Source organism: Sus scrofa, chromosome 1, assembly GCF_000003025.6.
Source record: "Sus scrofa isolate TJ Tabasco breed Duroc chromosome 1, Sscrofa11.1, whole genome shotgun sequence".
NCBI lineage: Eukaryota > Metazoa > Chordata > Mammalia > Artiodactyla > Suidae > Sus > Sus scrofa.
In genome coordinates this window covers 73,712,826-73,723,113 of record NC_010443.5, presented here as the reverse complement: position 1 = coordinate 73,723,113, position 10,288 = coordinate 73,712,826, and the positions used below count along the sequence as shown (strand labels likewise).

Here is a 10,288-nt window from a genome sequence, read left to right as displayed (position 1 = left end):
CCACCCCCCAGAGGTACGATGATGTACTGATGGCAGCTTTGCTTCCACTGCACCGTGCTTCTTGAGCCTTAGACCTGAATCCTTGGAGCCAGAACAGATCAGGACTTGGAGAGCATACTTGCGAAGGGACACCCAGTCCACAGGGCCAGGAGCTCCCTCCAAAGACACCATGTATTGCCAGCAATGGACTTGGGGGCCAAGCGGACCCTCCAACAGACCACACCGGCTCTTCTTTGCAGAGAAGCAGGTTTGGAAGGGCCACCGTCACCCTTCTATTTCCACATCTTTTGAAACTTACTAGCTTCGTGAAAAAGATCCCCCCCAACCCCTGCGGGAGGAAGGGGGGGGAATGAACACCCTCTGTAACAAGGAAAATACCGACAATCGTCATAATAATGAGAAAAGCAAAATAAGCACATGTAAGTGCATTTTTTCTTTCTTAGAGATTTATTTTTCTTTGATGAGTTGGACACCGGGCAGGGAGAGAGGAGAACGTGGGAGCCCCGCAGGGAAACGGGCACGCAGAGGTGAGGCGGCGGCGCCCTGCCTGGGCGGATTTGGTGTTGGGGTCGGTCGGTCGGTTTAACTGGTTGCTGGAAGTTTTCCTTTTATTCACTTTTATAAATCTCTCCCCGGGCTTGCGAGCTCCCCCTCCCTCCCGCCCCATTTCCCCTGCCCCCCAATTTCATTTTTAAAAAGCGAGCTCGCTCGCCAGGTGTATCCCCAAGCTCTCACAGCTCTAATAAATAAGGAGCACCTGTAAAACAGTAGCTTGACGTGTTAAGTGACTCTGTACAAAGGAGAATATAGAAATACAGTATGTACACCGCATCCACGGGCCCGTGGTGCTTCAAGGCCAGCGTGACACCGTCCCGGCCTCGCCCGCCCCCCACCCTCCTGCTGCCGGCTCAGCGGCCTGTGGGCAGGGGTCCAGGCGGGGGACGGGGGGCGGGCACCCGGACCCCTCCAGAGGGAACAATTGCTTTATTGGAGTTAGTAAACAGATACACTGAATCACAAGGTGATTTGATTCTTTTTTTTTTTTTTTTTTTAGTTTTCTTCTTTTTTTGGATTTTTTTTCTTATTTTTTTCTTTCTTTTTTTTCTTTTTTCTTTTTTTTTTTTTTTTTTTTTCTCTGTACTCATCAGAATGGGATACTCCACGACTGTCTCGACCAACTCAGTGCCAGGACACATGCTCTAGAGGACTTCTGGACTCGCAGCTACAACTGTACAAGTGCACACAAGAAAATCTACCCTGTTATCCTCCACCCACTGACTGAGGATCGAATTGCACATTTCTCTTAACCATGACAGGAGAAAGCAAACAGTGAAACAGAATCATGGGTGAGCTTTCTCACTTTCCCTCTTGTTTTCATTGGTTTGTCCATACCATTCTAATTATCATGAAAGGGCTCTGCGTATAGAGACATTGCTTCACTGACTTCCTGGATCACCGAAAACCATCAGGGTTGAAATTTCATCCAAGTCTTTCGTGACGCCCAGCAAATATTCCCCCTCGGATTATTTTACACCTTGAGGGCATTTTGGTCTTCAGTTCAACACTCTTGCTCTGTTCCCAAATGGGGCACTATTTAGGGGAATTTAAAGAGAAAGCTGAGAAGAATAAACATTTACCGAGTTCTCTTGGCATTCAGTCTCTGAAAAACCACAGTATAAACTATTCATGCTGCTTCTTACATCTGTCAAATCGAAAATTAAAAGCCATAAAAGTGTAACACTGAAAATATGGCATTAAAAAGGATAAAGGTGGCCTTTGTAAAAATAACAAGAAAAGTATATTAGCCAATAAAATATTCTAACTCTTCATTTAAAAGTGCATCCTGGGCAGGACAGAGATGAAGCTGAAGTGTTGGGACTCCAGAAGGATCCCTCCCCGCCGTCAAAACGTGAACAGTATAGGTCCAAAACCGTACAATGCAAATCACAACTCTTCGTGTAGCAGCAAAACCACAGCAGTTTTTAAAAAGATTAAAAAAAGATTTTTGTTTTCAAATCCGTATCGTCTTCCAGCCTCACCCTCTGAGCCTTGAAGATGGGGCGGGGAGAATACCTACATTGGTCCTTGTGTTTCGTTGGTGTTTTGTTTTGTTGTTGTTGTTGTTGTTTTTTAAACCAGGGGCAAAAATCCCTAAGTTCCTCTGGGGAGAAGCAGAGATGGTGGCAGCAGGAAGGCTGGGCCTGCTTGGTGGGTCCAAGACGTGCTGGCTTCTCTGGGCTAGAGGCCACCGAGGGAGGGCTGCTTCCTCTGAGATGCTTAATGACAGGAAGCGGCTTTATTTGCTTGAGTTTCAGCCAGAGGGGGTGGTGAGCTGACCAGCTGGTGTCATTGGATGGCGAGACATAGTTTGCTCTGTGCCCTCTCTCCACGCAAGGTACCCTGTGAGTGAGCGTTCCTAGAAAAAGAGGACAAGGGGTTTGTTAGAATCCGCCAGACCAACCCCCCACCCCCCTACCCCACCCCCAGGCTGGGGAGAACCCAGGCATGAGTCAGAGCAGCAGTCTCCAGCCGTCAGGTCAGACTGAGATGAGGCCCCAGCAGTGAGGCGGCACAGCCTGATTTCCACACGACTTTCATTCACGGTTCTGCACAGAGTCAGCCCTGCCAGCTTTGTGTGAGGAAATGAAACTCGAGTCGCTTTTTGGAATACCATAATGAGCGTGGCGCACCACGCCCTCACCCAGAGACCGCAACAGCATCCTTTGCAACCAGGCAACTTTCACTCTCCACGTTACTGCACGCTTCACTGGCGGGAGGTGCCTTGGAGTTGCCCAAGGTCACCTCAAAGCCAAGCAAGGTGACTGGGGAATCCTGGTGCTATGGACCTCACCCCCGTGCCCTCGGGTAACAGCCCTGGGGTTTGCTGCAAAGGAAAAAGGCCATGACATGGAATTTTCAGCATGTGAAAAATTCCTGGGAGGTGTAGACCTTTCTTCAAAGGTTTCTTCCAGGGGCAACTGAGCCGGAAGAAGTGTCCCTCTCTGTGGGACTCGCCTGACAAAAGTAAGCCATTCACATCCCTCCAAAGCCAAATCAAGCATGGGATTGGATCCCTGGGCAGAGGGTCTGAACAGTACCGTTCACCGGGAAAGTCAGTTTCTGGGGAACGCCCATCCCAACTTCCACCACAGATTTGGGGCTCTGCCTCTCTATCCCTACTGGTTTATTTCATTTGCTACCAGTCTCTCGGTTTGAAACACAACCTCCTGAGGACACCCCCAGGAAGCCCAGCCACGCAGAAGTTGGGCAGCCAAACTGAGGTCTGGGGCTGTCTGTTTTGCTCACATCCCTACACCCAGCCCCAAGTCTGGCTCGACACATGTTTGTCAAATGAATGAGAGTCAAATAGCTCCTGTCCCCCATGTCCCCAAACAGGACCTTTTTTCCTGCCAATAAATGGGGATGTGAGAAATATGAATGGGTAAAATTTGGCTCACATGAGGTGGTGACAGAGGACTCGTAAACATCTTTACAACTGTTGAGATTATTCCTAGAACAATGAACAAATAATTACAGGTGGCAGAATGTGGAACTTGAAGGGACCCCAGAGATAATATACACAATGTCCTCACTTTATAGCTGAAGAAATGGAGGCCACAAAGAGACCTGGAAACTTGCTCAGAGTGTCTGTAGCATGAATTTAGTACAAGTGTGAGGAGGTCAAAATGCCCACGGGAAGGACTCCGTCCAAGCTTGTGCTTTGAACCCCGCTGTCCAAATCCTGGTGTTAACGGTAACGATAATAATGATCAGCCAAAAACAAGGCTTGAAAATCTGAATGTGCATGACAGGAAATGCCTGAGTTCCCCAAATCACATTAAATCACCAGGTCTGTGTGCATTTAATATGTATATTAAATAACCAAAGTGAAAATGCAAAACACCACAAATATGCAATGGGAGTGGAATTACAAGGCCATGGAAACCTTTTCATTTGGCATGGTCAGATTTGGAAATGTGGATTATTTATCTCTGAATAAAGGGCTTACTTTAATTTCTTTTCTTTCTTTCTCTTTCTTCCTTTCTCTCTCTTTCTCTCCTTGTTTCTTTCAGTTTCTCTTTCCTCATTCTTTCTCTTTCTTTCTTTTGACAATGGCAAGAAGAGATGCAAAACTAAAATCTCCAAGAGCTACCATCAAATGAGAGGTCACAAAGGATTGGGAAGGGACCTCGGAAATGACAAATGGATCCAAAGACAGTGTAGCTTCTTCTGGGGACAATTCTCTTTTGTTTAGGAAGCACAAGCTAGAACTTGCTATGGAGGGAGGAAAGCCTTCCCCATCTCTGGGCTTGGGACCAAGAGTGACCAAATCTTATAGTCAGCGGGGACTTCTGAATCCTTTCTTTGAAAAGGAAAAGAAAAAAGAAAAAAAAAAGATGTTTAATGCTTTCTTCCAGTGACTGGGAAACACCATGGTTCTGAATTACTTAAGAATGCTACAATTGCTTTTTCAAGGATGTAGCTTTCTTTCTGAATGTAATCTTGACCCTCCAAAAGAGGAAAATCTCTCAAATAAGTTCCCTTACATTAAAATCGCCTTTGGACAAAGGCCAAACATGGACAGTGTCAGCTTACTTGGAGACAATCTCAAGGCTTTCATAAGGGACTGGGAAAACGGGATTATAATGAGAGCCATTCTGGAACCTTAACTACAGCGTTTGCCATCCCAAACACTATAATAATCATCATTATTTTCTGGTATCTATTATTGTCTAGTAAATAATATGTGCTTTCCCCCAAAGTTCTAAAGGGTGCAGCTGCACCACACTCTATTTTTTGCAGCCCCACTCCTGCTGCTCGGAAAGCCTCCTCACACCAGGCTTATTTTAAGAGAATGGCAAAGGAGACGATCTGTGCTCTGTGCCCTTCGTTTCCTTCCCTCTCACCACACACTCGCCGAGTCTGGAGTCGGGGACACCTGCCAGGCCACAGAGTGGCCAGAGGGTGGTGATCTCTAGGGACATTTGAGGAGGGGGTGGACGGAAGTCATCCTCATTTGTCCTTTTGGTTCTGGCTGGTTCTGGGTAGGCCCTTGCTGGTGACACAGGATGGACTCTGGAATCAATGAAGAACCAAGCTTGGGTGTCCCCTTCCTGAGAACTACTGGTTTGCAAGGTATGAAACTCAAAAGCGGGGAGGAAGCAAGCTTGGATTTTTAGAAAGTGACCATGGCAGGAAGGTCCAGAGCCAGAGCTGGTTCCAACTTGGCCTGCACCACGCAGAGGCACCTTATGGCACAGCCTGTCCTCTCTGTCTACATTTCTTGATCTGAGCAAAGAAGAAATTACTACAATAAGTGAGACAGAGACGCAGGTAACAGGCCAGTGTGACTCCTAAGTAGCCATGTGACCTTGAGCCTATTCCTTAACCTCCTCAAGCCTGGATTCTTCCTCTGTGAAATGAAGGCCTGAGTGAGGTTTTTCTATTACATCTTCCATCTCTCATATTCTGTGACTGTAGGATCTTTGAGCTAAAGCCACATCAAGTTGTTATTAATGAGTAAGAAAGACTATGAATTTCTTGACCCTGAAGTCCCAAGTTTCAAAGTCTTCTATCAATCACACATACACACTCACCTTTGGTAGGGATTTTTGGAATGTCCCTTAATGCAGGAGGTTCTGGGGAAGTGGCTCTACTTGTGCCATCTGGGTTTTCCTCTGAATTGAGGGCTTGTCTGAAGGCATGACAACTCAGGGCCCTGTTCTACGCACACAGACACACAGAGCCCACCCCAGGTACTGGGTATGCACCATATATGAAGACCAGCTCCATAGCACATGGACTCCAGCGGGCATGTACAACCAGGTGTCCTCAGAACACCAGGTCCAGCTGCCCCTTTTGGCCAGAAGAATGAAGAGTGTCCCCCATGGAGTCATGGTGGCACACCAAGTGCATTGCGTGCGCCTCTGTCCCCCGGCACTTTCCCTTTTCATCAGGAAAGCACTGCTAAGAATGTACTGCGTGACTTCTCCTCCTTCATCACAGCATTTTCAGAACATTAGAGAAAACAAAAATAGGCCTGAGGATCAATAACTTCTTTCAATGTCGATACTGTCAACATAGAGTCACTCTCACCTTTTCTTCTTTGGCCTTTACAGCCTAAGACATATGCTGGTTACATTTAAAAGGAAATGTTATCATTTCCAGGCAACCACTCCCCAAAGTAAGTGTGCCTCCAGAGAAATTGTCTCTTATTCTACATGCCAACATTTCCAAGACAGTCCCTCTGTGGTACAAGATTCCACCTCTACCAGGAAGCCTGCCTCCATTAATCTAATCCATTTTCCAAACCTGTATTCTTCTTTGCTTTCTCAAATACCTTTGCATTGGCATAATCAAAATCCAGTAGGTCTGTCCTATCTTATGTGTCTAGAAAACAAGTTCACTGGGACTGTCATATTTATTCCCCGGAGTCCAAAAACCTTTGGCATCAACTCTGTGATGTGCAAGAAATGCCCACTGCCAGGCTGGCTTGCTTTTGTCCAGTGACCCAGGCCCTGCCCGTGATGCCACTCACTTGGGCACGTTGGCCCATCACTTATTACGGTTAAATACAGCTATTACGTGCTGGCTCTGGCCACGCTGTTTATCTGGGACAATAATGAGTCCCTCAGGACTGGGCTGCTCTCAGGTAGCCGCAGCTATTCTTGGACACTCACAAGGGTACAGACCTGTGGTCAATGAACAGAGCCACCTGTAGCAGCTGATAAGCCCGGTGTGATGCCAGATAGTGAATGGTCTCTGCACTAAGCTCATCCCAGAAGGGCCAGGGCTTGGTGAGGTCTGCCAAAAAAGTGATTCCCTTTCTCCCCCATCACCATTGCTGCATGAAAAGTTTTGAAGTGGCTTTTACCAAGTTGGAAACCATTTTCATTTACGAAGTAGATGGCATCTCTTTTCTTATAGCTTCCTAATTGATGAAAGTAATTTAAAAACACCCCTTCTCCTTTCTAGAGTGATTGGTATGGGAAATAACCTGTGGTGAGGAGAGGGCTGTGGGACCAAGGGTAAGCTTCAGCTCAGCTCAGTGCTGGGCTCTGATCTCAATTACAACTCCATCACCATGGTGCTGCCCACCCTGTGGCTCTGATAAGCTAAGGCTCATATGTTTAAAAAAAAACAAAAAACAAAAAAAACTTAAACCAAACACAAGGCCTTGCTTTTATTTTCTTTCTTTTTGTCTTTTTGCCTTTTCTAGGGCCACTCTCATGGCATAGGGAGGTTCTCAGGCTAGGTGTCCCATCAGAGCTGTTGCTGCCGGCCTACACCACAGCCACGCAACTTGGGATGTGAGCCAAGTCTGCAACCTACACCACAGCTCACGGCAACACTGGATCCTTAACCCACCGAGCAAGGCCAGGGATCAAACCCACAACTTCATGGTTCCTAGTCCAATTCGTTAACAACTGCGCCACGACGGGAACTCTATTTTTTTTTTTTTAATCATTTTCTCCTTTAGCAGTATCTCTTATTTTACTCTTTAATCAATAAAAATCACAGCCACATAAAACTCCCTACTGGGATAACTCCACTTTAATTCTTTGTTTTAAAAATTTAAATTTTGCTTTTCTTTGCTTTCCTGGTTCTATGAGTTAAATGGGTGAAGAGGCCATTCATACAAGGGACCACTGCTATCTCCTGCTGACCTCTAAAAGTTCCTGGGGACAAAGAACCCTGAACCATCAAATCCCCCCTTGGGCACTCACCAAAGCCTTTATCTGCACCCTGGACGATGGATCTTCTTTATCTCAAATCTTTTCTGGAACCTGAGAGTTAGAGCAAAACAAATTACCCTATCTCTGGTCCTTTTCTAAAAGCAGGCAGGAATTCATGACTAACAGTGCACATTTTGGCAAATGCACTGGAGAAAGTGGCTACATCCATTCACGAAAGAGAAAAATAACTTCATGGTACAGCTAATTTTTTGCCAGAAATTTAGAGGAGCCTGGAGCCCACTCCCCTCCTGGCTTTCAGGACCAAGCACCTCCTACGATGGTTTGGGAAAGCTGCAGTGTTTTCCAAGAAAGGAGTCAAAGTTTACTGAGTACCTACTTTAGGACAAATATTGTGCTAGGCACTTTTATGTATTTCTTTCCCTTGAAAACAAGTATATTTTGTATACTACTTTCATTGAAACAACAACGCTGCCGAAGTATTTATTACTGTCCCCATTTTACAAATAAGGAAGCTTTCCAAGGAAGGTTAATGAACTTGCTCAAGGGCACCAGCTAGCAAGGGGCAAAGCTGGATTGAAGCCCAGTTCCTACAACCCCAAAAATCCACGCTCCCCTCCATGGCATGCCCCCTAGACCAGGTTTCCACCTCCCCGCTTCTTGCCTCTATAAGCAGGGGTCATGCTGTCAGAGCTGGAAGGGGCCTTAGAGACATGCATCGTTCAGTCCCCTTGCTTTGCAAACAAGAACCCTGAGACGTTATTTGATAAGAAATAACAACTGGGAGTTGCCATTGTGGCTCAGCAAAAACGAACCTGACTGGTATCCATGAAGACACAGGTCCGATCCCTGGCCTCACTCAGTGGGTTAAGGATCCAGCTTTGCTGTGAGCTGTGGTGTACGTCACAGACGTGGCTTGGATCTGGCATTGCTGTAGCTGTGGTGTAGGCCGGCAGCTGCAGCTCTGATTAAACCCCTAACCTGGGAACTTCCAGATACCTCGGGTGTGGCTCTAAAAAGCAAAAAGAAAAAAAAAAAAAAAAAAAAAAAAGAAAGGAAAAGAAACCCGACAATTACATTTCCATTCAAGTCCTATCCACTACACAAACTAGCTGAGGTTGGTTCTCGTGCCTTCCAAAAAGTCTGCCTTGGACGAAAAAAAGTAGGTGTTTATTGTACTGAGTTGGTTATTTATTTAGATAATGTGAACACGGTAGTCTATGAAAAAAAAGGGAAGGGAGAACCTAGAGAAAAAAGGCAGCTTTATATGTGGTAAGTAGCTATGGATCAATAGATTTTAAGATCTCAGGCTAGATCTGGAAAAGAAGTCTGACATTTTATTTATTCTTTACAACCAGCCGATTAGCAGAGAGAGAGAGAGGAGAGCTTCATATTCATGGAAACTTCACTGTAAAGAATAAGAGCAAGCATACTGATTCCCTGCACCTCCCCACCCCCCCAAAAAAAAACCAGCCCTGGAGATGGAGAGAGAGGTTAATAACTGCTTTTTTGCAACCCTTCTACACTTCAATCCCAGATGTTCAGGTTCAACCTATCTCCTCTCTGAAATCAGCTGCCCAGTGTGAGGAAGCGAGGCTGCGGGTGACAAAAATATGACTCTGGTCCTTGGCACCGGGCGTGTAACTCAAGCAGCTCTGGTCGTATCCCGTGTCCCACAGAGGGGAAAGGCAGATGAGGACTCAGGTTCTAATCCTGGCTGCTGCACACCATGACCTTGAGCTCTTGCTCTGTCTGTCCCAGTCTCTACTTGTAAAAGTGGAACCAGACATCTTAGGAGAATTTCTGGAACAGTTTCCCTAACCTCCGAGGTGAAAGGCATGGAAGTGTTTCATTTCCTTCCATTACACACTGCGGAAAGACGTTCTGGGCTTCAGGGGCCACTATGACAATTCTTATAATGTGCTCCTACTGTATACATGCCAGGTGCCTCCTGGGCATTTGACTCCTGTTGTTCACACCAGAACCTGATACCCCTATTGAAGTAGGGGTGATTGCTCAGTGGTTTTGCAGGCTGCCAGTCAGATCCCAGTGATGCTATTTACTGGCCATTGACTCTGGGTAGGATATTTAACCCCTCTGTGCCTCAGCTTCTTCATCTATAAAATGGGATTAATAGTGGTATTCCATTGGGTTGTTGTGGGCATGTAACATTTGGAACATGGCTTACATCTAGAAAGTGCTCAGTAACTATTAGCTGTTACGCTGATTTAATGAAAAGAATGTAGGCACAAGAGGTTACAAAAGTTGCCCAAACGCACTGTTAGTAAGAGACAAAGCCAGTTTCCAGATCTAAGCAGACATCACTCTGTACTTTTCTCCCAGACATCACAGCCTTTCTAATAGGACAGTAAGTCCATTTCTAGGGACCCAGGATGTGACATCCTCTCCATATGTTTTCTTATCCATTCCTCACAGCAACTAGAGACTGAGGCTCAGGAAGGTAAAGTTGCTTCCTCCCTCTCTTATTGACTGGCTCTGTTGGGATTTGAACCCAGGTCAGTCAAAACCCCAAATCAGATGTTTTTATTCCCTCAACCATGCTGCTGCCTTCCTTGGCTACCTGGGGCCCACTG

General features: G+C 46.1%; 1 protein-coding gene across 2 annotated transcripts in view; it reads right to left on the bottom strand.

Moving 5' to 3' along the window:
- SOBP (sine oculis binding protein homolog) overlaps nucleotides 425-10,288 on the bottom strand; it is a 172,912-nt gene continuing 163,048 nt past the window's right edge. For both annotated transcript variants that reach the window (XM_003121331.6, XM_013992735.2), the window contains one exon: nucleotides 425-2,416. The gene's annotated coding sequence lies outside the window, so the exon portion shown is untranslated. The remainder of the gene's footprint in view (nucleotides 2,417-10,288) is intronic.